The sequence below is a fragment of the Mytilus californianus genome, unplaced genomic scaffold (genome assembly GCF_021869535.1).
Source record: "Mytilus californianus isolate M0D057914Y unplaced genomic scaffold, xbMytCali1.0.p SCAF_5, whole genome shotgun sequence".
In the NCBI taxonomy this organism is placed as follows: Eukaryota; Metazoa; Mollusca; class Bivalvia; order Mytilida; family Mytilidae; genus Mytilus; species Mytilus californianus.
Window position 1 is genome coordinate 100,773,929 of NW_026262701.1, and position 17,434 is coordinate 100,791,362.

A 17,434-nucleotide genomic window follows, 5' to 3' on the forward strand; every position below is an offset into this window, starting at 1 on the left:
AATTAGACTTATCACCGGGTTTGTACTAACATGAGCAACACAACGGGCGCCACATGTGGAGTTGTTCTTTTTGTTTTTTTAATTTTTAAATGGTTGTGGTGATTATACCGGTAACAGTCTCGTCTATCCTTTGTCATGAAAAACCTGTTACAATTTCAAAATTTCAAGTTCGGTGAAGTGTCAGGGTTCGAAATTTTACATGACCGATGGTCTAGAATTTGGTGATGTCTTAGGGTTAGATAAGAGTCAATTACCAATCCGCTATTGCGTGATGTCTAATCATTTTATTTAACTTATCAACGTATTGTATAGGAGTAACACGACGGGTGTCACATGTGGAGCAGGATCTTCTGACCCTTTCGGGTCACCTGAGATCACCCACAATTTTTGGTGGGGTTCGTGTTGCTCAGATTTTAGTTTTCTATGTTGTGTTTTTTGAACTATTGTTTGTCTGTTGGTCTTTTTCTTTCTAAGCCATGGCGTTGTCAGTTTATTTTCGACTTTTGAATGTTCCTTTTCGTATCTTTCGCCTCTCTTTTACATAAGTATCCTTACAAACAAGATGTATTGCAGGGTTTTTCAAGTGCTCCACGAAACCTCTTTCTAGATTATTATCAGTAATTTTATCAGTATTCAAAGTCGGGCTTCAAAGTTACAAAGATCTGTTACAGTACATATAATCTCAGTCTTTTCTTCTTCAAAAGTATTAAAACATAAGACTTTTCTACCAATTACACAAGTATTCTCAATTCCAAACTAACAAACAAATTGACAGAATTGGTTCTGCTTTTTTTCATAAAAATTTATGGCCATCGTAGATACAAGTATCTTGTCGTAGGGAGAGATACATCGTTCTTTCTAAAAAAAATCACACTGATGCAAACAAAGCATTCTATGAAACTGATATTATCAAGTTTCTTGATTTATTGATTGACAAAATATTTGTTATGCTTGGAAGACGTGTTTTTCTACAAACAATCGCCATTCCCATGGGAACCAACTGTGCTCCTCTTCTTGTCGACTTGTTCCTTTATTCATATGAGGCTGACTTCATACAGGAACTTCTAATGAAGAAAGAAAAGAAGCTAACATTATCCTTTAACTTCACTTTCCGCTATAAATATGATGTCATCTGACTAAATAATAAAATATTGACGACTATCTTGAACACATCTATCCCATTTAACTTGAAATAAAGAATACAACAGATACAGTTAAGTCTGCCTCATATCTTGACTTTCATCTACAAATTGACAATGAGAGTTGGTTGAGAACAAAACTTGACGACAAAAGAGATGATTTCAGCTTCCCAATTGTGATCTTTCCATTTCTATGTAGCAACATTCCAGCAGCGCTCACATATGGAGTATTCATCTTACCTCCTTTACATTTCTAGGGATATGATTGGTTAAAACCAACCGCGTGGAGACCTGTATACTTCATATGGGGTTAGTAGGCGTGGTTTATTTCAATACACGGTTAGTAGTGTTGTTACGTCCTTTTGTAAAAACAACACGGTGTTGAGGAAAAATCTGAAAGGTTTCAACAGTCGAAGAAATTGATGATGAACGATTGAAATAAAATCAGAAAACACATTAAACCAGGAGTTCCAAGTGATAAAATTGAAATCATCCATTTGAAAATTTTACGGACGCCATCACGAGTTGTTCGACAGTTAGGGAATATCTGTTTCATAGATGACGACGGATATTCTCCAATTGTCGTAATCACCATCCCGTCCTCTTTCCTCTAAGGTGACCGACATAATTAGACTGATCATCGGGTTTGTATTTTCATGAACGGCACGAAGGATGCCACATCTGGAGTAGGATCTGCTTTCCCTTCCGGATCATCTGAGATCACCTTCAGTTTTAAAGGGGTTCGTGTTGCTCAGTCTTTTAGTTTTCTGTGTTGTGATTTGTATACTGTTGTTTGTCTTTTGGTCGTTTTTCGTTTTTTGCTGGCGTTCTCAGTTTGTTATTGACTACTTAGTTTGAATGTCCATTTGGTATCAATCGTCTCTCTTTTGCAATAACAAATTATTCATAGATTTATGTTACTGTTAATTAAAGTTCATTTTTAGAATTTTCAGGTATGATGTTCTCCATGAAAAATTTATCTTATTTGGTACTGTCCATAAATAAGAATTTAGGGATTTTTTGCGTCTTGGTCAAAAGCTTTAGCAGATACAGAGAACATGTAAACAGGAAAAATATGACAGGAACAGTAACCCAGTCAATAAAAAAAATCAATATACTAGTGCATCCAAAATCGTCAACTTTGAAATTTAACACAATTATACATGCGCATTTAAGCTATTGATAGAGACTGCCATGATGTAAAGCATACGATTTCCAACAAATTTGTAGGCATCGGATTACCGTAAATCCGTAAAATAGTATGGGCCTCAAACTTTTTCAAAGGTAACACCTACCTCATATCATATTAACAATTTGTCTAGACTGCGGATGCTTTACAACATAGCTGCTTAGAAATTTTTCTTTCAGGTATATTTTTTTTCAAATATACAACCCCCCCCCACCCCCTTTTCCAATAAAACACTCCGGGAACGTCCTTTATCTGTTCATGCATAGTAAACCCTGTCATATCAAAGGCTTATTCACTAAGTAAACACTGTGTAACATAAGTTGAGAACGTGCATGAAAGCTGTTGAAACTTTATTATCGTGAAAAACATTATGTCTATCCCAAGACAAGGCCGGCATCGATTAATTTTTGAAGTTCAGGCGAGTTTGCTGTTCCACTTTCTGAAACAAATAAACAAAAATATCAAAATAAAGACAAAGATTCTTTAAAATGTAATTTTAGTAGTTTCTTTTTATGTAATTCTTTAAAAAAAATCTTTTTATTCACTTCATTTAATTTTCATATGCTCTAGAAGGAAGTTGAAATAGTAGAATGGTCGATTTGGACTGTATACAATGGTCCTGTAAACTGGCCTTCAACAACATGACGGCGAGAACACTTCCTGTTACATGATCTCGTGTGAAAATGCGAAAAAAGTTTTTAAAAAAATGAATATATAATGATCCGTTCTTTGCATAGAATAATGTTTTTAAAACATCACACATAGCTATATCGAATAGTAAAAATTGGATTGAGCGGGAGGTGAGTCAGTACTTGATTAGCCATGTGACATTGCGCCTGACCAGTGAAACAAGATAACCTTTGTGAGCTCATCGGGTAGCACCTGCCTTATATTATAGTATAATTATATCACCATATTGACTTAATCATCCTACGTATTGCTCATTGCTTTTGATTTGTCTAGTATGTGTAAAGTTTAGATTTTGACCCCTTTTTGTGCAACAGATTCAGTTTATTATACTAGATATTTTCCTTTTTTGTAAACCCTTAAGGTAACTGGGTACAAATACGCTTCATTCGTTCAGTAATAAGATTCGTGAGTGGGGGACATTCGTTTTGTGAGCAGGATGTATAAATACGCAGTCCCCGTCAGTTGAATTTTGGATGTGATAAATCCGATACGCATTGTTGAGATCGAGACAACCACGCTCTCTGCAAGTTGAAAGAACCATTGAAAAACACATTCAGGTATCCGGTTGAGATCTGTTCCAAGAGAAGATATATGTTCGCATATATAATTCTCCCTTTATTAAGTAGCATTAAAAATTTCACGACACCCAGCTCGGTCGACCCATTTTGCAGTAGTTACTATTTTAAGCTATGTTTATATTGTTCTCGTCCTGAATATGCATGAGATGTTTGCTAATGAAAATTAAGCAAATAATAATCAATCTGTTTTTGTTGAGTTTTTATGCTGAATTAAATTAATTTGTAAATATATTATTAGATTTTGTTTTGTAGGATATGAGCCTCAAATACATTTTTTTTTTCCAATTATCAATTACTTACCAATGCACTGATCATTCAGCTTCTGAAAGCCTTCACAACACACTGTGTGTTCTGGAGGGCAAACACCTTGCTGTGGAATGGAAACGGTTACATTCGTAGGCACAAGTTCCTCAACAGTTCTATGAAATATACAAAAACAGAATATTTACATAAATATATATATATATATATTTCAACCATCAACACATTATCTTGAAATTATTTTTGTTTTCAGTTAGAGTCAAAGAGCTTGAAAACAAATGAAGTGTTAATTGCAAGCGATAGCTCATACTGGTAAATATTTTAAATAATCTCCCGAACAAAAGATGTACATCAACATCAGATGATGCAAACAAAACTACAATTACCAAAGGTATACAAAAAAATAAAGCTGGGAACACCGTAGAAAGTATTATGAGATTTAACAATTTGATAGGTGTAGATGTATGTGCTGATATCAATTTCGGGGAGGGGGCAGTGTTTTTTTTATTTATTTATTTATTTTACCAATGTGTGCAACCAGTATGCTAAATAGATTTTTGGCGGAGGGGGTAAAAAGATGAAATGTCTGCATTAAAAATTAAAAAAAAAGTATTATTTCTTTTAAAATACAATGCGCACATATTTCTGTTATATACCTCAATCCAACTTTTCTAATGATGGACAACCCGCTAACAATTTTGAAAACAAGAAAACCAAACATTGCCTTAGCAGTAAACATCTATGTTTCTGGTACAAACACCCTTCTTTTGAAATATGTTGTATAGTAATAAAATTTAAACGAATCCCAAAACTTGAATTCATTGATGGCCTTTGCGTGTTTTAAAACATTCCATAGCATATTGTTCAACAGCATAAAGTCTACTTACAATTTAATTGGTTTTTTAACACGACAAACAGGTATGAGGTGAACATATCTATCATAAGCATCTGGTGTCTCATCAGAATGGCAGGGCCTTGTCATATTTGTTCCGATTTCTCTTATTATGGTCTTATTTATCTTAATATATTTGATTTCAGTTATGTTGGTGTATGTTGTCGGCTTGTCTACATCACAACACCAGTGAGACCTAAAGAATACCAGTTGCATGTTACATGTATGACCTGTCCTCTTTTTCTGTTATAAATATTCATTTTTATATAAGTACTAGTATATAAATATTTACCACAACAAACTAGCATAAACATGATACACGTAAGGATTGCAGTTTAAATTTAATAAGTTTAAAGAATGAAACAATAATTGTGTGATGCTTACCTCTATTAACATTTATGCTAGGCCTGCAAATTTATAAGCAAGTTTTTGTCGATTGCCTGTTTTAATCTTATATCATACCTAATTTAATGGGTTTTGAAGGAAATGAATTTGGATTTAAATGTGTCGAAAGGAACGTATTGATGAAGATTCCTGATCGCTTTACTTGTATAATGTGTTAATTCCTTTCTTTGCTTTAACTGTTTTACAGAGATTTAAGGTGGATTGGGGGGGGGGGGGGGGGTCTTAATTATAATCCATAGAATTTTTTGATAATTTGCAAAATGTAGTTTTTATCATGCCTTTTTCCAAAATATAATAAAAAGTATAATGGGTCACCGGACTTTTTTTCACGCTACAGATTGTGCAAAATCGTCAGATTTTGTATAGATTGTGCATGGAAAACCTAATTTTGTGTGATAAAAAGAAAACAACATCATAGAATTTTAAGATAAAATGTGAGAAGATCGCTCTTATAACATGCTTTCAGATAAGAAAAAGAAAAAAATGGGGTCACGGGACTTGTTTTCTTGCTACATATTAAAATAGGTAAATTCACAATACTTTCTGTTATAAAAATTACTTTATTTGAGTTATCTCCCCTACTATTTGAATTATCTCCCCTTATTTGGCAAAGTTGGAAAAAAAATGAATCAAACAAACATTTTGTGTTTTTTTAGAAAATACAGCCGTAAATATGATAAAACACATTACTTTCTATATTAGCATGAAAAGTCTTACACATGAATTACATGCTACTCTCAAAATTTGCACATTTCGTTAAAGATATAGACCAATTGTTGTCTGCTACTTCAAAATCCAAGGTGGAGGTAGACGCCCCAGCCACCCTAATCACATATATGTAAATCTTTTTTAACAATGAAGAAATATGTTCCTATAATATGAGTCAATCAACAGTCTGTGCAATGTTTATAAGTTATATACATCCATGGCCTGTGTGTGTAAATTTACTTTTTTTCAGCGTTTTTGCCAAAAGATTGAATTATTGCTGAGTTATTTTGCTGAATGTCCAGTGCCAAATATATCATGGTTGTATATTCAGTATGAGATAAAGAATTAACAATAAATCCAGTGGGTATGTTCTGCAGAGTGTATTGACCGGGATTTAAAGGCAGGGTATAGAAACATGGTCAAATAGCTTGACTTCTATATAACTGACAATTAAACCCTCGAAAGAAGGGGCGTCCTTTGATGCATAAATACGTAGTCACATACGGTCGGAATGGTCACCTTAAATCCGATGCCTTGTGTATGGAGAGTGTCACGCTCTCTGCAAGTAAGAAACCGAACCTTTGCAACAACATTCTGATGGGTCTGTTGGTAACCTGTCTCAAGGCAATATTTAGGCCAATATCTAAGATATCCTCTCTTTTCAGTCGCATTGTAACTTTCCGGTTGACCAACTTTGCAAAAGACATGATACCCATTTCTGTCCGCGCTATTCTTCCATAAGCCGATAGGCGTTATGAATATAAAAATTAGCATTTCCATTATTGTTTGGTTCTTTATATGAAAGGTATTTATTGCTATTCTGTCTACGAATCAGCAAGTGGTTAAACACTATGAAAGAAGTATGAATATATTATTTAACATCATTAATAAGATCCTTTCTGTGCGAAAATCGGAACCCTCAGATTTCAAAATTAGATCTTATTTTAATTCAACTTATACAGACGCGGTAATGTTTTTATAAAATATTTGTTACGCTTACCTGTCACCTTCTCTTTTGACAATCGATGTGATGGACGAGGCTAAAAATACACCGAACAATAATATTACCAAGATTTGATTCATGTCGAATTGTATCTATCAAAATGAATTTGGAACCTTTAACATTGTCATATGATAGCACTGATAAGATTTAAGAGGTAAACAGCATTACTCAAGCATTTACAGCAAAACAGCTGTATTAGAATATCTTTTTCGTACCACTTTTGTTCTTTCGATAACATCTTTAATAATAAAGCAATGTTAATGGAAGAAAATATTTTTTTAATAGTGTTGTAGTTGCTGCTGTTGATTATAATTATTATTTCATAATTTTCATTATCTTTTATTACAATCGGTACGATAAATCATAAGGTTATAAGCAAGAAAGGGAAAAACTTGGTTTTTATAAATTGTTAGCTTATGATTTGCTTCGTGTAATTGTCTTGTTGACATGTTATAACAGCTTGATAATTAGAGAATATCATATGGCTTTTTCAATATCACACTAGTATCAACCCGAGACATCAACATAATCCCAAGAAATGTACTCGAGGGATTATATTGGTTGAGGTTTGATACGGTGTGTGATATTGAAAAGGCCATATCATATACATATAAATTCTACCACTGCATCGAGTGTGATACGATATTTATCCACTCGAGACAGTTAAATTTTCAAATTTAAAACGCGAGGCTCGCCGAGCATTATAAATATTTAAAATTTAACTGTCGAGAGTGGATAAATATCGTATTACACGAGATTTGGTGGTGGAATCTGTTTCTCTAATGATTTTCAAACAATATGCAGGCAAACTTATTCCTTCTTTTTGAATGATCTGCAAAAAGATGTGTTCTTTCTATGTGACGTCATCAGGCATGGTCGCCTTTTTTCATGCCGTCACAATAGGAAATTCAGAGGAAAGCAAGAAATTTCGACGTCATTATCGGATTTTAACCAATGAAGAACTGAGATCAAACTAACCACACGTTGATTAAATTTTTTTTATACAATGGGTGCAGAAAGGGATAAATTGACGAAGAATTAGAGAAACTTTATTATATACGTCAAGAAGATGTTTTTCACGTGATAAAGCCTTTGATAACGTGACTGATATCAATGACGTGACGTTATACTAATTAGGAGTGTGATAAAGCTTTTGCAACCGTGACGATATCGATATCATAAAGGATGGCTGATACAGGACGATTGTCATTGATCGTATTACACATACAATTTATCTGTATAAATTTACTACTAAGAATATAATAAAGTCAATCATTTGTACTTAAATCCATATTAAGTTTTACATTAAACTCGTTCAATAGTTCATTATTACATATATCTTAGTTCATAACAATTGATTCATAAATTGATGTTTGTGTCATATAGTCTAATGCGGTCAATCGTTAGTACTTCGTGTTAAAAAATATAGCAATGCCAGTAACATTTAACAAACGAAACAAAATATTAAAATTGAATATTCATAGAGAGCTTTGGTGTCGGTAAAAACGAACACTTGCTACATGACAAGAGAAAAGAAATTAGCTCAGGTAGACAAGTCTAAGTTTTGCCTTCATCATTTGATTTGTATTCTTCATAAATTCGATGCAGTAAATTTCATATGGAACTCTGTGTTGTGTTTATTTACTATTTTTTTTTTTTTTTTTGCTTTTGTTGGTAAATAGATTTGAGAACTAAGTGTATAAAAGGAGGTATTTTTAAAATCGACATTAAAACAGCAAAACAAATTAAAACCAAATTAGATATCTATAAGTCTTTAATTGTGTCCATACAATATGTCACTCTACGAGTCTAGCAGAGTTGTGAATGAATTCAGCAGAGAATACAAAAATCTGCATCAACATTAAATTTCTAATTGAAGACTTTTACTGTCCATGTAATGAGAGAAAAATCTTAATTTAAGTCTTAAGTTTCATGTAAATGAATAACTAAGATTTTAAATCAATGGCTATTATTTTTTCTAAATCTATGATCATAATACATGTATATTTCATATAGATTGAAGAAAAAATTATGAAAGATAAAAGGGCACTGTCTGATTGGGTTATCTTTGCCTTATCTTCTAACGTGGCCGTTTGATTTTCCATTTTAGTTTCACTCAAAAAAAAATGATTTCGTATCGACACTACGTTTTTCTATTTATCGCATTTTTTGTTTATGTGGATGTGACTAAACATGAATTTACAGAAGAACAGTTACAGTTTGTTGCTAATTTGAAGCTGCAAGATTTGCCCAGAGAACTGCAACTCCGCATCAAGAAGACTACTAGGATGGGTGACAACAGGTAGGAGTTTTACTTTATAAATAGTCATAACGTTTTCACGTTTAAAATATTATATCCCATTTTGTTCGACTGCAGTATACTAAAGAGAAGTCGGTATAGTCTATCCAGTGTCTGATTAAAAATGTGTAAAAGCTACCGTACTTAGTTAATCTATTTTGTTTCATAGAACTGTAATGGATCGAAACGTCCCATCTTTTTATGTGATGACCGGATTCATTTTTCCAGTAGAAATCGGTTACTCTCGATATGTAGAGTTAAATAAAACATAAAAAGAATGTAACATAAGCGTGATGTTGTCACAACGTCACGCTGGAAAATTTTTGTTTTTCATGGGTTTTTTTTTCGCACATCACACAAGTTAAATGTTTTAGACAGCAACAACTGAACCAATGACCCCTATAAGTTTCATACCATTAAAATGGAAATTTATGCGGCAATAATATATCATTTTTTTAACAAAATTCTTTGGATGACATTTCGATCGCAATATAAAGTATTAATGACACTTGTTACGACGTGTATTCTATTTATAGCTCTATTTCAAAATGTTTCTACAAATAAAAATCTAAATTACGTATACTTCGCCCTGAAAGTTGGTCCTCAGACGCATTTCAACGATTTCTAAATGCATAAACAATTTCATAGAAATCCACAATACTGCCTAAATTACGTATATAATACTTCGCCTTCAATATTGCTGTTTTTATTGTGTTTGTTTGATATGTATGTATATATGTTTATTGTGTTAATACATGTTGGTCACAAACTGTAAAGTTTATAAGACAATAAAATATTTGATTTGATTTGATTTGAATATTATATCTTTGATTCCTGTTATTTATGATCTATTCGTTTATCTATCTATTTTTTAGTTAGTTAGTTATCTGGGTTTTTTTTTATTATTATATTTTAACAGTCACTGGTGCTGCAAAAATGACCTCGATACCACAGTTAACTACACAACAATAACAAAGACTGAAATGGTTTTCATGAAACAGTCAGTGCAGGTCAAAGTTGGTTCTCAGAGCTGCGGGTTTTTAGGAACTAGGAAATGTGACACATACGACATCCGATATGTGTAAGCCATTCTATATAATTAGTTATTTATATATCATTAATGAAAAACACACACGATTTAAAAATGATTTTATGATCTAAATTTATCAGTTTCTATCTTCGATGCAACTAATACAACTTTGATACACTGCAGTTGTACTACTACTATTATGCAAAATAAAAATGTAGATAAAGGACAAGTAGGATCCACAGAACGGTTCATAAAAGAGAATTATTACAATAAGCTAAATGGGTCCTCTTATTTCTTCTCTAAATAATGTCCGGGAAAATGCATGTAATTCTCTATACTCTGAAGCACTATAATATCCAAACTTCTGTCATTATGAATTCATAACTAGACAAAAAACTGGTCACAAAAGAAATTTTGTACATTACATTATAACTTTTTGGCATATAAGAACTAACTTTATGGAAAGAAACTAATATTGGTCTTGGTATTTGTTTAGAAGTCTTCATACCTTGCATATGAGATATAGGAATACGGATTAACAAAATGAATGTATATATACTCCAAGGGTATATCTATAAATTAATTACACATTATACATTAGCAACTTTGGGTCCAACGATTTAAAAGTGGATAAATTGGCGAAAAGTACATAAAAACAATGTTATATCAACTAAAATCTGCAAGCATTTGTTTTACATTAAATACAATGTCATTGCTGGTGGACTTCCTCCAATAGCCAGCGCTTCGGAGCTGGTATTTATTTTGAAATTTTCAGTTTATTAATAATTATATAATATTATTTAAAATAAGGTTACAACTCTCTCAGACAGAGTTGACTAGGTTGAAGTTGGTTTTTCTATTTCTTTTCTGTTTTTATGATCAAAAAAATGTTAGCACTTGCAGCTGTATTAACTTAGTCTTATCTTAATTCGCTTCAAAGGGGCGCTACCAAACATGGAATATAACTAATCAGATAAGCCTTATAAGCAAACTGGGTTACAAGTGTAAAAAAATCACAATTATGAAATCAAATATAACCTGTAAGTAAGTTTAGAGATCATGGGCACTGGGTCTCATTTTGCATCTGGCGCTTCTCACCCGAAAATTGATTAATTTATAAAAGATTGATAAATTTCGTTAGAAAAAAAGTTTTTAGTTTTATATAAGTATCTGTTATTTTTATATTTCAAAATGTTATAAAACTTGCTTAACTGATTTTATAAAGGGCTAAGCTTTACTTTTGAATATATATTCCAACAAAAGCACCAGACTTAACAAGGGAAGAACAACATCTAATTAAAAACAACAAACATGATTAGCAAAGCAAAATCTACAAAAGTAGCCATGGCAGAAACCTTCTATATATCGACTTAGGTGTAACTGCCCTTAAATGATATTTTGAGCAAATTTAGTGCTTCGGCCTAATATCTTGATAATGATAATAGATAGACTGAGTAGCAAAATTTATCAGGGACAGCAAGACAAAATATTGGCCCACAAAGTTTTCAATCAACAGAAATATTCTCGGTGAATTGCATCAATTTTTTATGAAAAATACCAAGTGAGCGATACAGGTAGTTGAAATAGCTGTTTCGATTTTTTACACCTATAACATCGCACACTTCCTCGAAGTTGATTATACATTGTTTTGTAAATAAATGAATGTTGTTTAAATTTTTAGTGAACAGCCAGTGTACCACATCACAACCCAACTTATACCAAACCATAATATTTGCGAAGACAGGATGCTCGTTTGTTGCAATCATTTCCTTATGGTTGCACAGACTTGTATGCGTGAGTAAAACCAAAGATTACTTGATTTAATTCAAATTAAAAAAACGTAATCTACAGACATGTGTATGTAATATTTCATAAAGATGATTAGTAGAACTGACAAAGTGGGTAAAACGAACTTTGTTTCCCCAAAAAATCTTTTCATCAGATACTATTATTATATAAATAAAATTGTTCCACATGGATGGAAATCAAAGGGTGAATAATGGTTTTGGAAGGCTGACTTAATGGGTTTTTCAAATTGTCCTCCTGCAACCTACTAGAAGCCTATGTGATAAAAAATACTTAGAACATGGCATGGCTATCTAACCTACATATATAGTGTCTTATTATAAATAATTCCGTGATCATTATTTTGTATACAACCTTAATTTTGTCGATGTAGATTTACTTCATCAATCTGTATAAAAAAAACATACTATATTTTTGCTTTCAGACAAAGATGACGCAAGAGAAATGGTTGATGTACTACTTAAACTTCAGGGTGCTGGGCTACTAGGAAAAAAGAAATAAATAAATTGTTCTGTTGTATTTTGTCTAATCACTAGCTACTTGAGACTAAGATCTCATCAGAAACAGTCTGGTCCATTTAGTGACCCATTGCCAATTACATTATTATTTGTAAACTGAACAGTTGTCAAAATGCCCATATTTAAACAAAAATTTAAGGCAAAATTAAAAGTTATGATCATAAACCCGATCTTTATATAGTTGGACTAACTTTACTTTACGAAGGTTAATGGTTTTTAGGTAAAAGCACCAACTTTCACATTTGACTAGTTTCAATGGCAACATCACATGTTATGACGAATCAGTATAGTAAAGGTAAAATTTCTTGTATCTTGTATCAACTGTTTATAAAATAAAGAGATGTGGTATGATTGCAAATGAGACAACTATCCACCCAACTTCAAATGGAGTGAATATAAGCAATTTAGTAAATTTTGGATTAGAAAAGAATGTGCACACCCAAGAAAGTACTTTTTGCTGAAATAGCTGTAAGAAAGTTTCTTTAAAATAGGTTTCTTGACCAAGCTTACGATATTTCCATAAAGGAGAGGTGGGTTGAAAATGCATATTAAAATCAACATTTTTCTTCATGTCAATGAAATTGAGTAGACACTTGATTTGAAGTATAGTTATGATGTCATTACATTGAAAATTCATCTTGAATTTATGCATTTCCCATTAACAAGTGCAAATTTCTCACCAAAAAAAAACGGCAAAAAAAAAACAGGGCCTCTTCTCTTTCGAAATCTAGCTGTTTGTTATGTAATTGGAAGATAATGGATTGATACCGGTTTTTTTTATGCTATATCAAAGAGCGACCACAAATTTTCTTATCAATATACATAAACAATTTTTTTTTCTATAGATCAATCTAATTAAAATATAGAACTCTGATTTCGTTATACTCCTTATGAGATCTAACTACTACCCGTATGAAACAATTCCGTCTTGCTTTCGTCCACTCGGCTAAGAAGGCTTTCGGAGTCTTGCTGGTGTCCACAACTTTCAGCCTGATTCCAGCACCCCTTGCTTAAGGGCATACGATACAGTAGAGATCCCTCGTTCATTTTTTCTTGAAATTTTGGTAGAAGGTCAATTTCGATGTGTACTTTTGAAATATGCAAAGAAAAATATACCTTCATGACTTACTTTTTGAGATAATTTGGTTCGAAATTTGCATATTTGAAGGAAAAACCCTGAAATTTCATAAATAAGGACTTTTAAGGAAAGTACCAATACTTTTGAACGAACAGTCATATTTTAACCGGGTTTTTTGTAAAATGTTCCCTTGATCCATGGCATCAGCATGTTGTAACAAGTTAACGGTTGAAATAAATAATTATATCCTAAATTCTTTTAATACAAGTGAAATAAAGAAGTTGAAAATATTTTTGCGTCTACACAGAAGTACAGAAAAAATTCTATCGTTGATTTTTTCTTAAAATTTTGGCGGAGCGTTCTTGAAACAGAACTTGATCGATTGCAAAAGAAAAAACTGGGGGTCCATGTGCTTGTTTTTTCAATAAAAGCAATAAACCTTAATTTTTATTGGCAAACGGGACGTTTGCCAATAAGGCGCCAAACTACGTTGGAATAAGTTTTATTCGCAACAACGTCGTGAAATCTTTCCCGCCGTTCACTATACTACGTTGTCAATTTCAGTGGTAGAGCCAAGGTGTTTTTTTTTAAACCAATGATATTAATCATGAAAATTAATAAAGCTGACTCCTCGTAAAATAGCATCATATTTGCCAAACCTTTATGAATTGTTACGAAACTTGGATAGAAAAATTATTCTAGTAAATTACTTTTAGAATAGAAATGTTCGGAAACAAAACAGATATATTTAATAAAAAAAAATTAATTTGCCTCTCTGTCCGACATTAGTCATACAATTCATGTAGACAACACAGCTTGAACATAGTTTTAATTATTCAAAAGGCCCCGACATGACAAAATTATAAAGTTAGGGGGATGATATAGAAATAAGGACATTTGGTATGATTGCAAAAGAGACAACTATCAACCATAGTTCAAATGACGAATATAAACGCTATTAAAGGTCACCCTCCCAACGGCCTTCAACACAATAAAAAAAAAGAAAAAGAAAAAGTATAGTCAGCTTTAAAAAGCCCCGACATGAAAATGTGAAATAATTCAAACAAGAAAACTAATGACCTACTCTATAGGCATTACATGAACACAAAATCATACCCACATTAAATCGGGTCAGCTTAGTCAATTACAGTGTAGTATAACATTCAATACAGCAGTCGATATTAGAGCATGAAATTTAATGATTCTGTATCAATAGATAAGTTACCTAAGCTTGTCTTCAGGTTTTTTTTTTTATTACGGTACATATAATCATTGAATTACTTGTCTGTATTATACCTTCAATCTAGGAGTGAGTGCAACCACATTGATTGTCTGGTCCAACAAATATTTTGTTTCTTATCAGAGAAACTAATTTACAAAAAGACTTCGTATTTGGTCAGTAACTTAACATCAATTAGTTGCAACTCTGGTCTGTCAAATACCTAATTCCTGTGTGCCGATTTTTCTCTCTCAATATGTACACAGAGTATATGCTTAGCACATCAACGGGTGCGTTTTTGTTTTTGGTCTTTGATACGGGGCTTATAACTGAGTCATTTTAACTGACAATTCTCCTTCATACACTTATATATTCCACGGGTTAAATTCTAAAAATGTTTTTTAAACTCTTTAATGTACCTTTTCAAAGTCAGGAGCAGTAAGATGCGCTGTCATTATTTATGACGTTTTTTTGTCATTTTGTTGATAGTCTCTGTTAAATTTATCCGTACAATTCTCATTACGATTTAGAGTTAGCCAAATGGTTAAGTAACTATATAAAAAAAAAATTTTGTGTAGTTGGGTTTCTCTCTCATCGATGTCTTATGTGTTTCATATCTCTTATTCATTTTCTATATGAAATAACAGACATACAAAATAAAGAATGTGGATTTGATTTTTTCCCATTCGAAGTTAATATTGTTGACTTCCTTATTAATGAATAAAGGAATAATTATCGTGATTTTGCCGATTTTCATTGCAGGTACTTTTTTCAAATTCGCGCAATCGGGATTATGACGTCAGTGGATTTCCGCAAATGTGACTACATCTAAAGCGACGTCGCGAAATGTAATCGTTCTTATTAGAAACATCGCGAAATTACAACGTTCTGATTAACAACGTCGCGAAAACGACACGAAAAGTTTTAAAAACGTTATTATCTGCCCCTGCTACTGTATCGTATGCCCTTAACGTGTTTGTGCTATTAGGCTGTTCCTATGTAAATATCAAATATAATGTCTACTTTTGAATGCTTTGAAGTAAGGTGGTTAATGTACGGCAAAATCACATCTTTCGTGTACTCAACAAAAGTGGATGTTCCACGCGGTGGTCTCGAATTTACCATAGCCGCACCATCAACTACTACCATGTCTGACTGAGGTTCTTCTCTTGGCAAATCCACCTTAGCTTCCAGATCTTGAATAAGCTGTAATTTAACAACAATATTGATTTTGCCACTTTGAGACAATGAAGGAGGAAATTTTTGATTTTCGTGACTGAAAAACTCTTCCAAGTCGTATAGTCTGCTTTGACAGGACATGAATTATAAAAGCCTTGGAAATAGACTGCTATTTTCTCGTGCGAGGCCAAACTTGCTTTTTGTTTCACCGGAACTTTTCTTTGGTTGGCGACTGAACAACAGAAACTTGTTTTTCTTAATAGGTTCATAAATGTTTGCCTTCTTTTGCAATCGGGTTCTGAAGTCAGGGTACTGGTTGCATCCAGTTTGTTAAATTTGCAACAGTTTCCCTGAGTCTGATCGTACAATGTCTTTGTTGTCTTTCTAGTATATATCTCCAGAATCCTCAAGAAATGGATTTCCATAATCATTCATGACAGTCTTCAGTCTTTTCACTTTGTCAATGGAATCTCGTTGCATTGGCACAAAATTGTCATGATGTCTGTCATCTGCGTTCCTTCTTCCAGACGAACATTCGTCGAACTGGCTTATCAGTCTACTGATTTCTGGTCCGGCTACCATCCAACGTCTCAAAGCAGCTGGATCCTCGGTTAGCCCTACGGCACCCCTATCATCTTTAACAATAGCGTTATTCTTTTCATGACCCTGGTCTATCGCCATGTTAGAGAAAACGCGATTTGATTATTTTTCACAGTGAAGTGCCCTTTTATGAATTCTCTGTAAATATCGGGTTTTTTGTTTCCAATGAAACCATATTGCGAATAGGAAGCCATGTAGCACAGTTGATATGATCAAGTCCAAAAAAGTATGGGGTCAAGGAAGACAACGTTGGTTTGTAAAGCTCAAAATCTGCCTTTCGTAATGATCGAATGTACGAAAAAACCAACAGCTGAATTTCAAAAACCGAATACCAAAATTCAAAGTGAGGTCTACTTACTTTTCTTTCTTCACACCACCGCATAAAATTGTCAAATCTTACTGATTCATCGGGATTTTCGCTATGAAAAAAAAAACACATGCGGTTACTTGATGCGCTAGTCAAGTGTTAGGGGTATTAGAACTTGATCAGAACGATTCCTGCAGTCCAACCGCTATCCCGCAATAGATCACACAGAACCAGACCAACCACAAAAGATGCTTCAAATTAATAACTATCAAAGTACTATGATTTAAACATTGGCGTGTGGTAGTACGGTCAAATGTAAGATATTTATAAAACCGGAACTGAGTTATCGACCGATATTTGACCGGAAGTGATGTTGTATTACTTTAACAAGACAAATAAACCTTCACTCACTCAACCTAGTAACATTTTGTATAAAATACAAGCAATATGTATGCAAAAGGGAAAAACATTGGATGTCTTGTACAAGGATAGTCGCCATTTTGAAAATCAAAGATGGCCGCCATGATAAGATG

The 17,434-nt window shown here is 32.9% G+C and overlaps 1 long non-coding RNA gene across 1 annotated transcript; it reads right to left on the reverse strand.

Annotated features, from left to right (window-relative positions):
- Positions 1-3,902: 3,902 nt before the first annotated feature.
- On the reverse strand, positions 3,903-6,941 carry LOC127702194 (uncharacterized). The gene is made up of 3 exons (XR_007982313.1): positions 6,863-6,941; positions 4,745-4,945; positions 3,903-4,015 (listed from the first exon to the last, which is right to left on the reverse strand). It is a non-coding gene; the product is annotated as an uncharacterized LOC127702194 (long non-coding RNA).
- Positions 6,942-17,434: the final 10,493 nt, after the last annotated feature.